Source organism: Crocuta crocuta, unplaced genomic scaffold (assembly GCF_008692635.1).
Source record: "Crocuta crocuta isolate KB4526 unplaced genomic scaffold, BGI_CrCroc_1.0 scaffold177, whole genome shotgun sequence".
NCBI classification, from domain to species: Eukaryota; Metazoa; Chordata; class Mammalia; order Carnivora; family Hyaenidae; genus Crocuta; species Crocuta crocuta.
Window position 1 is genome coordinate 4,228,280 of NW_027531880.1, and position 16,937 is coordinate 4,245,216.

Below are 16,937 nucleotides of genomic sequence, written 5' to 3' on the forward strand. Positions count from 1 at the left end.
CATTTTATTATTTCCCCAGGAATCTAGCCCATTCCAAGCCCCACATATTTATCCATGCCCTTCAGAGAGAAAAGAACCAGAAGGAAGTTTCCGATTTATTTCCCCGTGTAAGGGAAAGTTAAGGAACACATCTTTGATGACAGATAAACCTCAAAATTTCATTGAAAAAAAAATTTATTTTTAAGCATAGGTCACCCAGGAGAGCCTGCTAACAAGCAGTTTCTGACATCCACACCTGGAAATGTCAGATTCCAAAGGTTGGCCGGGGGGCCCTAGAATTGGAACTCTGAACTAGTGCTCTAGGTTTCCCAGATGCCAGCGGTCTCCTGGATCTTACTTCGTAAAACATTTTTGTAGGATGTGAGTGACCTGGGGATGACAGTCAGGCTATTATTTTGGTGTCCCCTTATCCTCACCCCATACTCCATATTGCTGCAGCCCTTTCTAAAGTTCTGAGTTATTCTTACGAGGTATTAGTTAATAGAAGAGATCAGTTAGAGACATGAGGGCAGGAATGAGCCTCTTCCCTTTAGCCGGCCACATGTGGCTTCCCAAGTAGGGCTTCTCAGACTTGAATACACACAGGAGCCACCAGGAGACTGTGTGACAATACAGATTCTGATTGGGTAAGGGGGTGGGGCCAGAGTCCCGCATTTCTGATGGGCTTCTCCTGGTGGGGAGAGGCCGACTTCTGGTCTGCAGAGCACACTTTGAGGTTGAGGCTGAAAGGGGCATGTGAGAAGGGCTGTGGGGCTCAGTAGGGTCTTTGCTTCCTGCCACAATAATGCCACGTTTGGGATCCCCGTGTACAGCCCTTGGGACTCCTTGGGATTCAATATTAACCATGCTGTGGGTTGGAAAGAAAATCGCACTGTGGGAGAGCCCCAGTTGGAAACCCAAAGCTGCAGGCTAACCTTCCCAACCCACTCTCTGGATTTCACTTTTGTCCCAGACTTGACGGTTGATTCTTCCTCCGCCGACTCCACCTATTCCGGAAACTCACAGATCCCTTCTTTTTTTTCCTTCTTCAGCAAACTATGAGCGCTCCAAGCCTCTGCCCTCTAGGGAATCCCCTTAGTTCCCAGCCCTAGACCACCAGAGGTCGTGGAAGTTGACCAACTGGTGGTATTTACCTCGACCACTGAAGTCATACCAGAATTTGACAACAGAATTGGGACTTTTCATGTTCCGTTTGTTCACATAAGGGCAGTTTCAAGCTCAGGTTATGGAAGAGGCCATGAAGAGGGGAAAACTGAAGTATTTGGAGGGGAAATCCCACCTCTTTGATAAATTGAGGACAGCCTGCCGAGCAGGGCTGATTTACTGAGGAACAGGCGTTAGGAATTTCTGTCAGCGAGGGCCTTTTTGTAGGTTTGGAGAAGATGGGTACCAGAAAGAGCTTCAAATAGGAGCAGAAAGCTCCTGTGTCTTTATACATCTGTGGACTATTTAGATAAGAAGGAGCTGTATTTAATCATGGAGAGAATTGTTTGCTTAAATAAAGGGAGGGAAAGTTGCATGTGTGTGTTTAAGGAGAGAAAGAGGAGGTGGGAGGAAGGAGAAAGGATCCAGCAATTTTCCACAGCTGAAACCCCACCACGTGGTTTTAATTAGGATGACCTTCCCATCACCTGAGCGCCAGAAGTGGTGGATGGGGGCAGGGGTGATGGCTTTGGAATTCTCATGGTCTCGTCCTTGGGATTCAGCTAAGCTCTGTCATGGGCAGCGTGAGCTCCAAGGAAAAATTCTTACCTAGAAAACTGGATTGATGGTGTTGTGAATCTTGATGGAAAAAAAAAAAAAAGGATGGTAGGTGGGTCCAGTCAGTTTGGATCCTAGCAAAATTTCAACTGCAGGGAAGGAGAACCAGTTTTACGTCAGCCCTTTCCCCAAAGTATCCGAGTCCTGGGCCCTACAACCATGTATGCTCAGGAAGCCTGTTCATTGGCTAGCCAGGTGGGGTCCCTGGCCAGAGCCTCTCTGAGATTCCTTAGATGTAAGGGCTTAAAGACAAAGCAATCAAAACCCAGAACTTAGATTTCCTTTCAAAAAAGAGAAGTACAAAGAAGAGCCCCTGTTGAAGCGCCTTCTACATAATCTCATTTCTTGCTTGTTTTGAAAACTCACACCAGCATCCACTGTCACTATTTGTACCAGGAATGAGTGGGGGTGGGGGCTGGGGTAAGGACCTCAGTTTCCAGTTTTGCTATCTAGTTCTCTGGAGAGTTTAAGCAGATCTGAGTAGTTTTACCTCTTTGCCTAGAAGATTAAGCCTATAATCCGAAGGAATAAAGGCGACACGTGCCAAAACCCACGTGCCTATTTCACAATGTGGCCCACATCAGCCAGGGTGGGTTCTACAGAATTAACTGGATTCCTCTGGGGTCAGCACTCCCTCCCAAGGCTGGCAGCTGAGGCTACTGGGAATCTAAATTTGGCTGCTACCCTTGGCAGGTGACTCAGTGACTTCTAGCTGTGGTACAACCTTCCAGCATGATAAATCAGGGCCTGACCTGGGCCAGGCCTAGAGGGGGCCCCAAGGGCTCACATGGGTGTGAGGGGAGAAGGAGGCAGCTTGTAGTTGGCTAGAGGGAAAAATAAGCACCAGCCATAAACTGCAATTAATGTCAGCATGACGCCTTCCGAAGTCTGCCCCCGACTTGCCAACTGCTGTCACGTGTAAACCCTTAGCATACTCTGATAATTCTCTCAAGCTGCCTCCTTATGTTTGGATGCCTCATCTTTGCAATGCCAGGAGTAATGACTATTTATGATATGGAGGCCAGAGATGGGTGATAAAGGCATCCCACGATGGAGGCTAAGCAGGGACAGTTTAGAGATGTGCCAGATCCCACAGATTTGCATCGATTTCCATTCAGTGAAAGGAAAGAACCCACCTTTAAAACCTTAGACACTGGATCGATGGAGCCGTGAATCTTGTTTGAAAAAGGACAGCTGATGTGGCCTTGTCCTTTTGGATCTTAGCAAGATATTTCTATTCAAGACCATCCTCACTGTGACCCTACCTCAAGTCCTGGGCTGGAGAGCACAGTTCTACAAGGGGAGAATGTTCTTTTCTCCAAGTCTGAACATTTTCCAGCAATCCTCAGACTGAACATACAGCAGGTCCAGAGAAACTCCTGGCCTCTTTTCTGACTCACAATTTCCTCCCTGCCTGGTGGATGGAAATGTGTTTGCTCAAGAGAAGTGGTTTCCACTGCAGGGGAAAGAGATCCAGCTTTAAATCAAGTCAAATGAAATTCATGTGTTCCAAAAGGCGTGTGTGTGCGTGTGCGCGCGCGCGCGCGCGCACACACACACACACACACACTGTCCGCATGTGCCAGGGAAGGTCACAGCTCTCACAGCTCTGCCCCAGGAGAACTCTCTTTTCCAAAGCACAAACTGCTCCGGGTCTGAATTTGTTGCTATCATTTTTATAATCACTGTTATGTGTTCTGATGATTGTGAGTGGCGTTGGGAATGTTTGTTCTCATGTAATTGCTTGTTTCCTACTGAAATTTCCATGTCAGGCCCTTTCATTGTTCTTATTATCGCTTGCCTCACATTCTGCCTGCTGGGGAAGACCCATCACAGCGCCTTTGGTATTGTTGGTATAGATTATGGAGTCCGGGAGCAGGACCCCCCTCCTGGGCAGGCCGTCAGGCGGCTGTCACGAGCCAGCCACAGGAATTCAGGGCCGGGAGCTCTAGCTCTGTCCTTGCCAGCTGGGGTTCCTGGTTGCTGGGCCAAACTTCAGGGCAAGGGAGACTTGACAAGGCCTGGCCCGCCTCCTAATTTGGGATTAGGCTAAATTCAGAGTGCATTTTGCACCCCAAGTATTTTAGAGGGAATGTGACCCTTGTGTTTCAAACTCACTCACATGCACTTAACTCATTCAAATGTTGATTTACAAAGGGCCTGTGATGTCCAAACAAACCTCTAGGGCTTCTATTCCTAGCCAGCCTTTTTTTCCCCTTCTTAGGACTTTTTGTGAATAGGGTAGGTGGGAGGAAGGAATCAAATATTTCGTCTTTGAACCAGGAAGCAGCTTTCCATTAGGAATGAAACTCGGTGGGGAGTCCAGGAACACAGACCTCTGGAATTGAGTGGGTTCTCTACTGGATGAGCCGTGTGCGCTTCTCATCTCAGCCAGAACCACCTGGATCTCCTCAAGGCCCAGTCACTGTCCAGGCAGCCCAAAGCATTTGAACTTGACCTGTGCTGAAAATGAGCCAGAGTACATTAAAAGACCATTATCTGTTTACACAAATAAATGCATGTCCATGGAGAACATTTGGAATTCTGGAATAAACACCCCGCGCTTGCCTCTTCTCTTCATCTGAAGTTTCAGCAGCCGCCTCCCACAAACACTAATTCAGTCTTTAAAAAAAAAAACCCAACCCTTTCAGGAACTTAGGGTGCATTTTCTTTTGGGGTGCACTTGAAACCTGTTTGGGATGCGACAAAGGGGTGATGACATATAGGTTCAACTGTGAGTGCTGTCTCGGATCCCCAGACCTCTCTAGGAGACCCTGGGCTTTGGTCCGTTTCCCAGTTCTTTCATGAGGAACTAAAAAATAATTTATCCTTGAATTTGTGGGTGAAGAGCACATCTCTTTTCAGGGTGTAGTAATGTACGGATGGGCATCTGTGTGTGGGTGTGGGTGTCTGTCAGGGTCAGAGCACACAGCTGACGGTTTTGGGATATGTGTGCTTGCTTTTTGGGAGGTGTCTGTGGGTGATGTGGCTTCAACATCAGATCGCTGGGATCTCCCTTCCTCACAGACCCCTCCTCTGCAATACTCACCGTACTTGCTGTCTTGTGGAATGTTCAGCTGCGTGATACCAAGTCCATTTCATACTGATCACTCTTGTTTTGGGGACATCTTTTTTCTTTTCTTTTTTTTTTAAGAAGTATGTTTTTTTAAGTTTGTGTATTTATCTTGAGAGAGAGAGAGGGAGAGAACTGAAAGGACAGAGAGAGAGGGAAAGAGAGAGACTCATAAGCAGGCTTTGCATCATCAATGCAGAGCCCAATGCAGGGCTCAAACTCACAAACCATGAGATCATGACCTGAGCTGGATCCAGAGTTGGGATCTTAACCATCTGAGCATCCAGGGGATATCTTTTAATCACTTCAACCTATCTGTAGGCACCATCAAGTGTATTGCCAGTAGAATCCACGTTATATGTTACAATGCATTATACGAGTATTATACGTGTGTAATTCAGTTCTTTGCTGTCCTTCACCACTGCCATTGCCCTTGGCATTGTGCTGAGGCTTGCATTGAAGTTACTTGGACTGAATGGTTAAGAAGGAAGAGGGATGGATGTAGACAACTGGACGTGACAGCGTTGCAGGTTGTGGCCTAGGTGGGGCATTCCAGGAGAAAGGAACGTTATGCTAAAGGGTGAAGAGATTGGCAGCATTCCAACAGCTTCACTGTCTCTGCACACGAGGCCCCTTCTTGTCCCCTGTTGGCACGATTGAGTTGAAAGTGTCTTCAATAAACTAGCTTTTCCCCCCATTATGAGAGGACGATGGTGAACTCATGCCAGTAGATTTGAATGGGTTAAGATTGGTCTGGGTTCGCAGATGATGTCCATCAGTTGCTGACATAATCAATGAAATTAGAGAAAAACTAGTTTTCCAGTATTTCTTTGGCAGAGGACCCAACAACTGACATTGGATCTGAATTAAGGCTCATAGAGCATAGAGGCAGGACCCTGAATGCCAAGCACCCTCTTATAAGATGCTTTCCACTTCTTATCTTTCTGAACAGTTCAATGCCTGCAATTGGCTCACTTCTTTTGGGAGCATTTATTGACTTTTTAGGATGACTCCCTTCTGCTGCAAATAGTGAAGATCTGAGCTGGCCAGAAAACCCGGGCCATTTTCTCCTAAATAAGTGGTTCATTTTGGATTTTTTGTGGATAGTTCAAGAGTCCTTGCTGTAGAACCCAACCAGCAGCAACAAAACAACAAAAGCCAAAAGCAAAACCCTAAATTTAGCATAGGTCTGCAAAGTAAGAATTTCTTTTTTGGGAAAAACTATTTATTTATTTACTTATTTATATTTGAGAGAGAGAGAGAGAGAGAGCATGTGCAACTGAGCAAGGAGGAAAGAAAGAAAATCCCATGAAGTGCAGAGAGAGGGAGGAGAGAGAGAGGGAGAAAGGGAGGGAGGAAGAGTGTGGAGCCTGGAGTGAGGTTGGAGCTCACCAGATGTGCGGCTCTAATTCATGAGCCGTGAGATCATGACCTGAGCTAAAGTCGGATGCTTAACTGACTGAGCCACCCAGGCGCCCCAAGGAAAGAATGTCTGATAGGCTTGTGTACAAACTCTGACAAGAAAAGAAGCAGAAAGGAAAAGTTCACTCCTAACCTGGCCCATGCCTGCTCCCTTGGGGCTGGCCTGAGCTACAGGGGCACATACATTTGGATTCACTGGGACAGGGCTCTATCTTGTTCTTTCTCTTAATGGCATCTTGAGAAGAGCTATGGTATTGAAGTTGGCTTAAAATGCTATTCCTTCCAGGCAAGAAAAGAAAATAAATAGATTAAATTGGATGATTTCCAAATTTAAAAACTCTGTGCATCGAAGGACACAATCAACTGTGAACAGGGAAAGGCAACCTATGGAATGGAAGAGTTTGTAAATCATATATGTGATAATATAACATCCAGAATATTATAAAAACCCCTACAAGTCAAAATCAAACAAGGAAACAGACAAAAAACAACCTGATAAAAAACTGGGCAAAGGACCTGAATAGACATTTCTCCAAAGAAGAAATACAAGAAAAGAAGACGTACACTCATGAAAAGATGCTCAACATTACTAATCATCAGAGAAATGCAAATCAAACCCATCACACACATTAGGATGACTCCCATCAAAAAAACTAAAGAGGGGCACCTGAGTGGCTCAGTCAGTTGAGCGTCTGACTCTTGATTTCAGCTTGGGTCCTGATCCCAGAGTCATGGGATAGAGCCCTGCATCGGGCTCCATGCTGAGCATGGAGCCTGCTTGGAATTCTCTCTCTCTCCCCTTCTGCCCACTCACACTCTCTCCCTCTCTAAAATAAATTTTTTTTAAATCCCAGAAAACAGCAAGTGTTGACAAGGATGTGGAGAAATTGGAACCCTTTTGCACTGTTTATGGGGATGTAACATAGTATGGCCACCATGGGAAATAATATGGCCGTTCCTCAAAAATTAAAAAGAGTTACGGGTCATCTGGGTGGCTCCATTGGTTAAGCATCCAACTTCAGCTCAGTCATGATCTCACAGTTTGTGAGTTCGAGCCCTGCACTGGGCTCTGTGCTGACAGCATAGAGAATGCTTCAGATCTTCTGTCCCCCCTCTCTCTGCCCCTTGCCCAGTCATTCTCTCTCTCTCACTTTCAAAATAAGCTTAAAAAATGCAGAGTTACCAATATGATCCAGAAATTCCACTTCTGGGTGTATACTGAAAAGCACTGAAGTCAGGGTCTTAAAGAGATATTTGGACTTGCGATTGTAGCAGGATTATTCATAAGGGCTGAAACGTAGGTAAGTGGATAAATAAAATGTGGTATATACACACAGTGGAATATTATTCTGTTTTAAAAAGGCAAGAAATTCTGACACTCGCTACAACATGAATGAACCTGGAAGACGTTATGCAAAGTGATATAAGCCAGTCACACAAAGACAAATACTGGAAGATTCCACTTCTATGAGGTGCCCGGAGCAGTCAGATTCGTAGGGACAGAAAGTCGACTGGTGGTTGCCAAGGGCTGGCGGAGAGGGAATGGGGTCTTGGGGTCTCGATAAACAGGTACAGTGTTTCAAACTCTGCAGAATGAAAGGAATTCTGAAGACTGGTTGCACAACAGAATGAATATACCTAACGCAGTTGAACTGTATACTTAAAAACATGGTAAGTATGGTAAACTCTGTTATGTGTATTTATCACAAAAAATAATTTAAAAAAATATTGTCCCTTCTCTCTCGGGCATTCTGGGACAAAAGAAACTCTCCAAAGTCCAGGAATATATAAGTTGGCAGCTATGTGTGCGGCAGACCCTTATTTCGGAATTACTTACGCAGTTTAGTGGCCTCCTAATGGAAAAAAACTCTGCGGAGTGTTTGTTCCGCCTCCTCTGCTCACCACACTGGGGATTACAAGAACAAAACAGCTACACCCAAATCAAAAGTGATCGGAACTCCTGTAGCGGCAAGATTTTCCAACCCTGGCAGGAGAGTTCCTCATTAGTCCCTCAACACACACGCATACACATGCACACACACACACACACACGCATTCTTTCTCAGCCGCACGTGTGAGCACACACACATGCACATATACATGCACCTACACGCACTCTCTTGGACTTGCACACGTGCACACACACGTACACACACATAGGCACATGAACACATGCATCCACACACCTACACACAACACACACATGCACACATGTGTGCGTGCACACACACATGCACACACGCAAACACACATACACACATATACATGCAACACACACATACACATATACACATACACGTACACACATGCACATACACACATGAGCTTTTCCAGACACCTCAGCATATATATTTCATGAGACGACACCATTTTCTGGTCTCTGTGCTGCGCTGGGGCGGAGCCCTGAACTTGCTTCCCAGGGCCTCCAGGACTTGGACTGCGGAGGAGCAAGAGGAAGGGACTTCTCTGGGCTTCATGGAGAGACTCACAGCTTTCTCTGCAGAGTCCTGCTCCTTGCTGGTGGGGTCAAGGCCTCCACCTTGGAGGGGGAGCGCGTTTAAGAACCATTTGCATCAGTCCACCAGGCTCCCTCAAACTGGACCACTAACGTTCTTATTTGCCAACTCTTCTCTCTAGCTTTTAAGAATTTCTCATTTTCTCTTTTTTCTCCCGCTCACATTTTCTGCCTTTCCTCTTTTCCACTTTTGTTTTAAAGAACCATCTCTCTTCGTACCTTTCTCTCTGGCCCCTCCCAGCCCCAGCCCCCTGCAATCTCCCTACTTGTTTTCCTATCCGCCCTTCTTTCTCTCCTCCCCGGCTGGCTCTCTTTCACAGCCAGATGAGGATCCTCAGGGCCTAGCTCAGGGACGCCATCAGGGAACCTGTCCCTGCCCCAGAAGTCCGGGCAGCCTCCTTCACCCAGGACAAAGCCCGCCCGGAGGCTGTCCCGCCTCCTCACGTTTCTCAGTCGCCTCGTCCAGACTGCCTGTGACTCGGGGGCAGCCACGCCTGATTTATGGCAGGGCCACGGTGGGGGAATGAATGGCAGGCACCGGAGCCTCTCCAAGGGGCTGGAGGGACGTGGCTCTGGTTCCCGCAGGTATGAAATGTGGCGCGTTGAGCTCGCATGCTGCCATCCGGCCGGTGCACCCGGGGATGCAGGAGCAAACACAGCCCAGGACTGTTCTCCAGCTGGGCGGCGCATTCCTTCCACAGCTCATCACCCTGTAATCAAGCCTTGTGCCTGTCGTGCACACGGGGGTCCAAACAAAAGCGGTTTCCCTTCGCACAACGCTAACCTATCTTCCATCTGTCAAGTCTGCTTCCCCATCTCGGGACAACTGCCATTGGGCTCTGACACCCCGCTGGGCAGTAAGAGGCCTAGGAGAGATGAAAAGAAGCGCCTGCTTGACTGAGACAGGGGACAGCTGGTGTCCTCATTTTCTGAAGAGCTTAGAGAGGCATGGAGCCCTTCAAAAGGGTCCACTTAGCAACCAGCCATTTTCCTCAGTGTTGTTGGGATTTCTCTGGCTGGGGTCCATCAGGGCCTGAAACTTCCTGGCACTTGAGGTAGGAAGAACAGACAAACGGCTATTTGTCTCTGCCCAGCTGGCTCTATCCAGACTGAGGAGAAGGTTCTCTTGTTTTCAACCATTGATAAAAGCCCAACTTTATTAGGTAGCCACCGTGCTGACTACTAGGACGTTTGCAAAGGTAAAGCAAGAATGAGTCCTGTCCCCAGGTATCTTCTGGTCTCCTAGGGAAGGTAACACATGAGCATAAATCACCACAGTGCCGGCAGGATGTGAACTATGCTTGAGACAAGTATGGCTCAGCCCCCTTGAGATGCCTCAGGGCAATGCTATCCAGGAGGATCGGAAAAGTGGGGCAGGTGGCCCTGAATCTGGGCCCATGCAGTAGTGAGGACTGGAATGCCAAGTCAGGAAGGGGGTATACCGGGCAGAGGGAGTAGCATGATGTTTGAGAGAGAGAATTAGGGCATGGAGCTGATGCTGGAGGGCCCAGAAGGTTGATGCTTGGAGATTCACCCCATCAGAAGTTGCCCCAGGGAGGCTAGAGAGACCGGCAGGAATAGATTAAAGGTCTCTTGGCTTGGGTCTGTCAAAATCCTGCAAGTTTTAAGGACTGGCCAACCTGGAAGTGCAATGGCTGCCATTTACCTGAGCCCAACTAGTGCCACTCACAGCGCACTTGGATGTGCTGGCTGTGACCTGGCTGCCACTTACACACAATGAAATGAGTGCAGAAATCGCAATTTAATGGAGTAGCTTGGTGTCTGTTGAATTGAATGCGTTTTACAAAACGTAGCCCCATGATAGCCTAGAAAGAAGAAACAGCTAGTCTTTCATGACACCGTTTGAATAGAACCCACCTTAGCATCTCCCTGCCATTCTTCCTGAAAAAGGTTCCATTTTCCCTTGGCAACATGTGTTCCCACATCATGCTGTTTGCTGAGGCCTGTTGTCTGAAACTAATCTTCCCTCGTTCCCCGCAGAGCGCAGAAAGCATATGTCCTGTCTGCACTGTGCTGTTGGAGTTCCACATAGTGGGGCAGAGTCGCGAGTCTAAGGTGTCTGTGAGAGCAGGGGCTGAGATTCCGGGCCTCACCCCCAGGGGTGCACACTCACAGGTAGGTAGTGAGGAGGATCTGACCCCCAGCCCTGCCACTGCAAGGCCACTGATGTGGATTCAGGAGAGACCTGGCCACAGCCTGATCTTTGTCTCTGATCTCTAGAGTCCCGTCTCTTTTCCTATAACTCATTGAGGGTGTGTGTTACATCCATCATGGGGCTCCATGTACATCCCACAGGTCTGACCTGGGCTTGGGCCCATATTTGGATCTCAGTGAGGAGCTGCAGTTTGAAACGGGGATAGTCTTTTTGCAGTCATCCGTACGTACCAACATTCCCAGCACCAGCCTCTCCCAGCCCTCTGTACTCCCCAGGAACAGCTTCATTTCTTTTCCCTCTTTCCCTTTCTGTCCATGTCTCATTTTGAGAGAGGATGTGATTTTCATCCTGGGCACAGAGGGACCCAGTAGGAGGCAAGAAAGAGCATCCAAGAGTCCTGCTTCCCAGTCTTTTGTCAAGTGCGTCTGTTGGATCTTACAGGCCCTTTGGGGACCATATGACACAGGCTGCCGGATCAGTCCCCAGTTACACCTGTTGTCTGCCATTGTTTTAGTAGCGTTTTCATTCTCAGAATTTCTAATTTGAATGATAAGTTTCATGGTCACCCTAGAGGCCCATGGGAGGAAGAATCAGACATTCAGGATTGTTGTTAAGGGTTGAATTGTGTCTCTGAAAAATACATGTTGAGCTCCTAGCTTCCAGTACCTCAAACTGTGACCTTATTTGGAAATGGGGTCAGTACAATGCCAGTGTGATGAGATCATACTGAAGTAGGGTGGGCCCCTAATCCAATATGACTGGTGTCCTATAAAAAGAACCACGTGAAAAGACAGACATGCACATGGGGAGAACGCCAGGGGACATGGAGGCAGAGATCGGAGCGGTGTATATACAAGTCAAGGAACCTCAAAGATTGCCAGGCAATCTCCAGAGGCCAGGGAGAGGCCTGGAACAGATTCTCCCTCACATCCTCAGAGGGAACCAACCCTGTGACACCTTGATCTTGAACTTTCAGGCTCCAGAACTCCCAGACAATTGGCTACTCTTGTTCTAAGCTGCCCAGTTTGTGGTACTTAGGTGCGGCAGCCCTGGGAAACTGACACATTTGTGTTAGCTGGAGTGGCCCCAGGACATCTAAACAAGTCTTCATGCCAGTGAAGAAACTGAAGCCCAGACAGATTAAGCCATTGCACAAGGTCACCCTGCTAGTGACTGATGCTTGACCCACTGGAGCAGTCAGTGCCCTGGGTGTGTCTTTCTAATAGCCTTTTCCAGGCAGTCTTCCTGGAACCAGAAATTATCTTCCCTGAGTGGATGTTTTGAGTTTGGAAGGTTTATGGTAGCGGCCCACTGCTTCTGGGGGCTGAGCCAGCCAGAGACCAGGATGTTGGGAATTAACAGTGTTTAAGGAGGGGAGGCGCAAGTACTTAAGTTGGGTGAGAGGCAAGTGCACACCGTAACTCTCTCGTGTTCTTTCCTGTCCAGAGCCAGGTGTCTCCTATCTCTGCACGAAGCCCCCAGAACTGTAGCCTTCAGGGGCTGTAGATCAAGTTCTTGCCAGGTTACTAGGATGACAAGTTACCTAGTGCAGATTTCAGCACACTTGATCAGAGAGTATTTGCTGAGTGAATGGTTGTCGCAACTAGTTTGTGAGTTCCCCGGGAGCAGGCAACATGCCGTCCATCTCTGCAGAACCTGGCTCTGCCTCAGGGCTAGGCCTAGAGCAGAAGCCCGTTCTTTCTTGTCCTGTGTTCCTGCTTCTCTCAGGGACACCCTATCCTTTGGGCCCCCCTTCCACACTTGACACGGTCCCTTTCCCCACCTTCTCCCAGGACCTTGCACACTGAACCTGGCTATGCATTCTCCCTGGTGACTTCTCACTTCCCATCTCGCCCTTTCATTGTCTCCCTTCACCTCCAGGCCCTCATCAGCTGTCCTCTGGATGGCCAAGAGACAGGCTTTTGTACCTCAGGCCTGGAAAACAACAAGGATGCAATTGACAGCGGGGATTTCACTGACACATAACCTGAGTGCCTGTAACAGTGTCTTGATGGATGCTGAGTGATTAAATCTTTCCCTCCTTCCCTTGTTAAGAGTCATGTCCTAAACTGCAGCTCTGATCAAGTCACTTGCAGCTCCAAAACTTTCAGTTATTCTTTACAAATAAAATGCATTTATCTATACTGTATAGTTTGGTTCCAAATTAGGTGACCCTTAGCTAGTTGGGTGTATAGCATTCTCATACTCTTCTCTATATATGTTTTTGGACTATTTCTACATAGTATGTATCCATAACCATGTCCATCCATCATAACAATAATAGCATAATATTGCATTTTTAAAGTTTTGGCATCAAATATGTCACGTATGTGTATATCATTCTCCAAATTTTAGAAACTGAACTTTTTATGATTATCCATGTTAATAAGTACATGAATAAAGTCTATGGATTAGTATATATTAGACTGTGTATTTAAACTATATACTCTATTATATGCATGGCCACAATTTATTTATAAAGACTCTTATAGATAGATGAACAATTTGCTTCTATTTTTTGAAGAACTATGAGAAACGTCTCTGGGCTCTGCTTTCCTGCTCAACTCTTTTCTGATCTTTATAATAAAAGCCCAGAAGTTGAGCTATGAGGGAAGGCAGAAATCTCAGCAGGTAAGAGGAGAAGAGAGGCATTGAATACTTGTGTGAAAATATGTTTTTCTCCAATACATCAACAATATCTATTGGGTGCCTTTCTATCTATGTGCCAGGATCTCTGCTGGGCACTCAGTGTGCCATTGCGCATGAAATAGCCTAGATTCTGCCCTTAGGTGCTTACCATTTGGTGGAAGGTACTGGCCTGAGGGAAAGGCAGAATTAGATGATGTTCTAGAAGGAATTAGGAAGTATTCAAGATGAGAAAGATGTTCTTCAGTTCAGTCCCAACGGTAGTACCTCAGACCACTAATGTGTTCCTCCCGAAGACCTACCACCATACTGACTACAAGCCGGGACATCAATAATGAGCCAAAGCTAAGGGAGCCTTCGGTAATATGGTTGGAGCCCCAGGAGGCGAGGTAGAGCTGGGTGTGGGATCCTGCTCTGATGGTAAGAGGATTGAAGAGCTGTGAGTCCTCAGGGCCTGGCTGGGGCTGGACACTGAGCAGGAGAAATGTGTGCATTGAACCCAACAAGGGCAGATGCAAGAACTGAAGGGTGGGAGCCTCAGGGCCAGCAAGGATGCTCAAAGCTACCTGGTCCAGACATGGGCATTTTGGTGACAGGTCCAGCTGAATCTGTGGGAACAGACTATCTTCCTCCATAAAATATTCTTTACAGCGCGGCCCCACCCTAACAGGGAGACCTTTCCCAGCTGGTTTCAAGGGAAACATTTTCTAATCCAGTATCTGACAAACTAAATGTAGACACATTCTCTAACACAACAGTAATGAAAGCTAACCACGTGCCACGCCCCTATCCTAAGTACTTAATTTGTTTTAACTCATTTAATTTTCACAGCACCCTGAGGGGTTGGTGCAGATGAGGAAACAAACCCTGAGAGGTGAAGTAACGTGCCCAACTTTTCGCAGCAAGGAAACGGAAGAGCTAGAATTTGAACTTGACCTCCTAATGCTTGGATCTGCAAGGGACAATGTGGTCCAATGGCTTAGGGCATTTCAGAATTGGATTGCAAACCCTAGTTTTGAAACATGCATCCATCCAGTGACCCAGCAATTCCATTCCCAAGTGAAACGTAATCATATGTCTAAACAAGTCTTTCTACAAGAATATTCATATCAGCCTTTTTCATAATAGTCCCAAACTGGAAACAGCCCAAATGCCCATAAACAGGAGAATGGATTAACATACTGTATTATATTCATACTCAGCAATAAAAAAGAACAAACTACTTATAGACTCAACATTATGGATGAAACTCAAATAATTTATGCTGAGTGAACAAAGGGAGCTACTAAAAAGTACTTACTCTATGATTCCATTTTAATAAAATCCAAATATAGACAAATATGATCCTCGGTAAAAGATACCAGATCGTGGTTGCTGATGGCAGTAGAAAGATTCTGTATCTTGATTTGGGTGATGGTTACAAGAGTACATACAATTGTCCAAACTTACCAAGTTGAATACTTTGGATTTATGGATTTAGTTGTGCTCTAATTACACTTTAATCAAAAATAAAATCTCACTTTGCCACTTATTGAAATGCTCTGGGATTTGAGTTACTTTACCTCCTAAGCTCAAATTTTCTCTTTTATAAAGTGAAGGACACTGACAGCTTTTCCAATTCTTATATGTTGTGACTTTATACATCTAATGAATCTTTTTAATTATCTGAAAGAAAGTATAGGAAAACATCCCAACTGATGTTGGGATAGGGGAGTTTTATAAGCATAAAACCATAGGATAAATCACAAAGAAAATGGTTGTTAGATTTAATTACATAAGAAACAAAAACCCCAAAGCGTCTGTATACAAAAAAAAAATCCCTCTATAATAAAATTAAAAGTGAAATGAAAAAAAAATGGCAGAAGTATTTATAATGAATATGACAAAGAATAAACAGCTTTATCAAGTCGATAAAAATATACTAATAGCCAACTGAAAAATGACCAAAGAAAATGAACAAGCAATTTGTAGAAGAAATCCAAATGGTCAACAAATCTAAGAATTGGTCAATAGAACCATTAATCAAAGAAATATGAATCAAAATAATGAGATACCATTTCCTCCTATTAATCTGAAAAAAAAAAACACATTAAAAATACTGACTGGTTTTTGCTGTGCTTTTGTGTTAACCTGTTGCTGATAGGACTATAAATTGGTACAACATTTTTGAAAACAATTTGGCAGTGAGACTTTTTGTAAATATGTTTATGTCCTTTGTCATAACAGTCCACTTTTAAGTATCTCCTAAAGAAAATAATCAGAAGTGTGATCAAAGACTTATGTATAAGGATGTTCATCATAGTTCTATATCTAATAGTTAAAAATGATAAACACCCTGAATGTCTAAAATATTCTTTAGCTATAAATATGGTGTTTTTAAAGAGTATTTAATGGCAATAAAATATTTACCATAAAATGTTAAGAGAACAAAGCAGAGTAATAAAACACATAACATCTGATTCAATTTTACTTAAAAATACAGTTTATATTCCTAGAAAGGAATACACCAAAATGTTAACAATGGTTATCTTGAGGAGGAAGACAAAAGACCTTAGGTGACAATTGTTTTCGTCTTAAACTTCTCAGTATATTTATACCTCCAAATTTTCTACCATAAGCACAAGTTACTCTTTTACTTATTCATTTTTAATGGACAAATATTACTTTCGCTTTTATAATCAAAGAACAAAAGTATGTGGGTTTTTTTTTCTTGCCAGATTTGGAGACACAAGCGTGGCCTGAAGTTCCTCTAGGGCCATGGGCCAGTCAGGGGCAGCAGTCTTACCCTTCCATCGTGATGTATTGACATCTCCAGCTATGGTTCCTCGAGGAAGCATCACACTGACACTGGACCTGTAGTTTCCACAGGCTGGTTGTCCTGAGCAGGTTTTGGTTTCGCTGTGTATGGTTAACACCGGTTTTCTCTGACTTGGGCGAGCCAATCCTTAAACCTAGGAATTAATTATGGCCTGGAAGAGAACATGTATATCAATCTGTGTAAACCTATTCCATTGAGAAAATAACTAATTTATAATGCGTGCCCCTACCCCATGGCGAATGATGAGTGGTAACCATGTCTTTCATACAAAGAGTAGACTTCAACTAGCTCCACCACTTCCTAGATCTGTAATATAGCCAACTATGCACACCTTCAGACTTTTCTAAATTCATCTACCTCATTCCAACATCCACTGTGCACAGATGCCATTGACCTCATTCAGTCAACATTTGATAGTGCCTCACCTTACAGTCACGTTGGGTTCCCCTTGCCTTTAGCCCTGGGGATTCCCTGGACTCTACCCAACAGTTATGCATATGTGTCCTCCTGCCCCCGATGCATGGTC